The sequence below is a fragment of the Psammomys obesus genome, unplaced genomic scaffold, assembly GCF_907164565.1.
Source record: "Psammomys obesus unplaced genomic scaffold, mPsaObe1.curated_primary_1811, whole genome shotgun sequence".
NCBI lineage: Eukaryota > Metazoa > Chordata > Mammalia > Rodentia > Muridae > Psammomys > Psammomys obesus.
The window spans coordinates 12,940,722-12,945,891 of record NW_026585644.1 but is presented as its reverse complement, the minus strand read 5'-3'; the positions used below and the strand labels follow the sequence as shown (position 1 = coordinate 12,945,891).

The window sequence follows — 5,170 nt, the reverse complement described above, 5'->3', positions numbered from 1 at the left end:
AAAGAAAGAAAGAAAGAAAGAAAGAAAGAAAGAAAGAAAGAAAGAAAGAAAGAAAGAAAGAAAGAAGAAAGAGAAGTACTCAAGCCAAATTATAGTTAGAAATTATACATCTAACTCAGAAACAAAAAAAATAAAACATTTAATCTTAAAAGTCTTTATGGAAGTATAGCAAAGTACAGTCCGTGCAATATTTGGTAGTAAGTCCTAGAATTTAGTCAAAATGGAAAACAAATGAACTTATTTAATATTTTTTTAAAAGTTCAGCATGTTAAAGTCAAGATTCATAATCTTCTTTCGTGACACAAATGGCGTGAGAGCAAAACTTGCCAGATTTTGGTCAATAGCAAACACTGTCGTGAGATGGCCCTAAAATTTTGATTACTGACTATTTCAAGTTGCTGACTGGCTATCTGTGACTGGAAGAGAAACTTAGAGTCCGTGTTCATTGTATGGTGTTTTGGAAGAGACTTGCCTTGAACCCCAGAGAACTGTTAGTTAAACATGAAGCGCACGTCATCCACTCAGGCAGGCTCAGGACATCGGGAGATGAGCTACGCCTTAGACTTTCACTTCCACATTCGGTACTTGGCACTCTGTGTGAACTGAGGTTCACAGGTTCAGTAGCCTGTGAAGTGTCTATGCCTGTAGGAGACACCCAAGTCCTTTTTCCTATTTCAGTGTTTCTGGGGACCATATCAGCATCTTCTAGTTCAAGTTTTCACAGCACGAAGAAATCAGGGGCTGGGGAGATGGCTCGGTGGGTGTTACGCAGGCATGAAGACCTGAGTTCAGATCCCCAGCACTCGTATAAAAAAAGCCAGGCACCACAACGAGTACCAGTACCCCCTAATACTGCGAATGCAGAGAAACAAGGCGTGACAGGGCTCACTCACCAGCCGGTCTAGCCAAACCAGCGAGAGATTCTGCTTCAAAAGCAAGTTTGAGGGCAGTTGAGGAAGATGCTGACCTCCACGTGTCCACACATGCATGCACACATACACCTGAGCACACAGAGACAAAATCAGGTGGGAGTGAGCTTTGACTAACAACCAGTTAAAAACGAATGGCCTGGAATCATTCTTCTTGACCTGTTATTCATTCAAAAGAAAATCAGCCAGTGAATTACTCTGAAGGCCTGAGGTTGTCTGAACCCAGATCCCATGACTGAGAAATATTGTAGTAATTTCTGCAGATGCAAGTCTATTTAAATACCAAAACAAATAATCAAAATCGTCAGACTCATCTCATGGATTTGTAGCATGTGGTCACGGAAGAGGAAGATATACGCAGTCTATTTCCCTTCTAATTCACTGGTTACTGGGCCTGGTCCTTATTGTTCCTAAATAAACAGTGGATTGGGCCAGAAGGACTGAAAAAAAAAAAAAAAAAAAAAAAAACTACGACAGATTATTTTAATTCAAGGCACAGATAATAACTATTAAAACTAGGCACAGAGAAAAAAATTCATACAAGAAACTCTCCTATGCTCCAAGTCCCAAGACCCCTGGTGTCCAGGCCCTTTCCATGCCTTGCAGTGCCCTTTCATGCCCAGTGCCATTCCGCTTTGCCTAGCTCTAATTGGCCCAACTGAAATGGTCACTGGATTGGCCATTATGACTTCTGCTTTGCTCTCTGAGTCTTACAAAGCCATGCATCACCTGTTCCTAAAAATTCTACATACAAACATTTAAATCTCTAATTTCATAATAAACGCAGAACATGTTTGATGAAAGAGTGATTCAATTAGGTTCAGTTTTCACTGGAATTCATTTTAATTAGAAAAAGTTATGATTTCTTTAAAGTACTAAATGTTTTAAATGTGGTTTTAATTTATTCACAAAAATTTTATTGCCCATTTCAAAAACATTGGAGAATAAAATATTTTTTATGTTAAGTAAAACAGCTAAAGTAAAAATGACTCTATAAAGGATCTGCATTGTATATTCAGATTATATCACCCAAATGCCAAAACCCTCAGCATGGGAGGGGTGGGGCTGAGGCAGGAGGATTGTGAGTTCAAAGCCAACCAATCTCTCTACAAAGAGATTTCCATTTCAAAATGCAAAAGCAAATGGGTTGGGCATGGTAGTGTAGGTCTTAATCTCAACACTTAAGCGACATAGTGAGTCCTAGGCCAGTCAAAGCTACAAAGTGAGACCTTGTTTCAAAAACAAAAAAGAAAGAAGGAAGGAAGGAAGGAAAGAAAGAAAAAGAAGGGAGGAAAAAAGGAAGGAAGGAACCAAACATCAGCAACAATAACAACAAATCAATGCTAAAACCCTTCTCAGGATCCCATTGCCTCCTGGGCAAAGCCAATCAGGTTCACCACACTCACAAACTTGTGCCCTCTGCTCCCAGCCTTTGCAGACCCATTTAAGCACGCTGCTTTCCTGAAAATATAGACCAACCTTCCTCCCTCCCTCCCTCCCTTACTCCCTCCCTCCTTCTCTCCCTCCCTTCCTGCCTCTTACCCTACCTCCTGCCCCTCTCCCTGTCTCTCTCTCTGTGTCTTTCTGTCTCTGTCTTACTTTCTCTTTGACATAACACTGGAGATTGAACCCTGACCCTCACACAGACACCAGGCAAGCATTAAACTATTGAGGTATACACACAACTCTCCTTTTTTTCCAGTTTTAATCTCAGGACAATATCTGCCTAAATTGCCAAGGCTGGCCTTAAACTCAGACTGTAGCCCAGGTTACCCTCAAACTTGTGGTCCTCCTGCCTCAGCCCCCTGAGTGCTGAGATTAGAGGTATGTAGCACCAGGTCCAGGCATGCAGTTTCTCAAACCACGACCCGTGCCTTGTACAAGTGCTTCAGCTCAGATCACCTCTTTCCACTCCATGGATTTAACCAGCTGTCTTCCAACGCTGAGCTCCTATTCCTGTTTCAAATTCTTTAGGAAGTATTTCTTCTTCCAAATCCATAGCATTTTACCTTCCAATGGGATCGGAAGCTCTTCTGTTCTGTGACCGGGATTTGCATACACTGACTTACATCTCCCAGCCTGACCCTACACCACCGAGGATACAGTGCCCAATGCGTGTCTAAATTTCTCTGTGCGCTAGCATTGTTCCCTGTGCATGGTGAGTGGTTAGTAAGGTGCCAGGCAGCAACAAATGAGACCATGCTGCCCCAGGACACTCTGATTGCCTGTCCTCCACTTCAGTTCTCAAACAGGGTCAGCTTGACTTTTCTGAAAAGCCAGGCTATATCTAGATTTGAAAGTGTCTTTATGTTGTTCATAGTGGTCAAATTGCTTTCTTTGCATAGGCCTTTGGAGAGTAGCATTAGGAATTGATACCCAATTTAGTAGATGAACAAAGGCTGAAAAACTTTTAATGGTGGTGCTGGGGTCAAAATGGAGTTATGTCAACTTAAAATGCATGGCTGTCCATCTCATTCATTGTGTTTAGACTGAAATGGCAGGCATCTAAACCCTTTAATTGATGTTGAGTATGTACTTCAATACTCTTCAGAGGACAGTTTGGAGCATATAACTATGTTCCAAGCCATTAGGTCTCCATGCTTCTAGTGGCCATTTGTTCAATAAGACTTCTACACTACATAATAATACTTCTCACAGAGAGAAGGGGTCGTTGAGGATGAGGAGGCCTTAAGGGACACACTCAATCTCCCCTCCATTGCCAAATGCCTAAACCCTGCCTCCTTATTTAGAGGAAAGCGTGTTTACAGAAGACATAGAAAAGGTTGCAAATAGTGAACTTGACACCTGCCTTCACATAACATCACAAATTCTAACTCATAAGCTGGACAAAATACAGAAACTTCTGCAACACTGAAACATCAGGACAAATAAGGAGAGGCTCACCAAAGTGGATGAAGCCCAAAAGCTGCCGGTGAAGGACAATGTAGCTGAGTAACTTGCTCAGGTATATTCTTTTGCCTTTCATTCACAGATCATCTGCTAAGAGGCCAACGGAAGAAGTGTTTGCCAAGATGCTATATCATGGCAATCAAACTATTCTGTAGGAGCTGCATGTCCAACTAAATTGGAGGCTGGGCTCTTTTTAAACAATGCTGGCAGCTGGGACGCAGAGTGCAAGGATGCTTGCTCTCTGTTCTTCTCAAACTCTAAAAGTCTGTGGCTCAAATGGGAACAGCCCTCATAACTTTGTTTGTTTAAATTCTTGGTCTCAGCTGATAGAACTATGTGGGAAGGATTAAAAGGTGTGGCTTTGTTGAAGTAGGTGTGGCCTTGCTGGAGGAGGTGTGTCACTGGAGGTAGGTTTTGAGGTCTCTCTCTTTCTGTCTCTCTGTCTGTCTCTCTCTGTCTCCTTCACCACCACCCCTTCTCCCTGCTACCTGCAGGTCAGGATGTAAAGCCCGCAGCTACTATTCCAGTGCCATATCTGCTGCTTCCTGCTATGATGATCATGAACCAACTTTCTAAAACTGCAAGAAGCCCCAATTAAATGCTTTCTTCTATAAGTTGCTTTGGTCATAGTGTTGTTTTGGTCACAGCAGTAGAACAGTAACCAAAACAATGTCTTTCTAGTGTTCTGAAGCCTCTGAATATCGGTGTGTACCAGAAAATGCTAGGGACCTAATCATATGCCAAGAGGTGGTTGGAATGCGGTATGATTTTCATTCTCTACCTATGTATGGATGTGTGTGTGTGTGTGTGTGTGCATGTGGCACACATGTGTGCGCACAGCAACCCACATGCCCTGGCATGCACAGAGGTCAGAAGACAACCTGAAGTGTTGGTTCTCTTCCACCTTGTTTGAGATGGAATCTTGTTGTTTGCTGCTGCCTATGCCAAGCTGGCTGGCTCACCAGATTCTCCTGTCTCCTCCTCCCATCTCAGCACAGGAGCACTGGAATTACAGAGATGGGCTGTTGCATTAGATTTTAATTATGCTCTTGGGATTTGAACTCAGATCTCCTTACACTTTCACGCCAAAGGCTTTACTCACTGGCCCATCTCCTTAGCTTCTCTTTTCCTTCTGCTATCTTCTGAGAAGTAATGATATTTTGAAATATAAATTTTAGAACGTGATAATAAAAAAAAAACCTATGATAGCAAATACTTTATGTTTTCTCCCATATGTGGATCCTAGATTTAATATTTAATAGTGTGTATGTGTATGTGTGTGTATGTGTGTGTGTGTGTGTGTGTGTGTGTGTGTGTGTGTGTGTGTGTGT

The 5,170-nt window shown here is 42.2% G+C and overlaps 1 pseudogene; it reads left to right on the top strand.

Moving 5' to 3' along the window:
• Window positions 1-5,170, top strand: part of LOC129687329 (laminin subunit beta-4-like) — a 119,922-nt pseudogene that overhangs the window by 102,181 nt on the left and 12,571 nt on the right.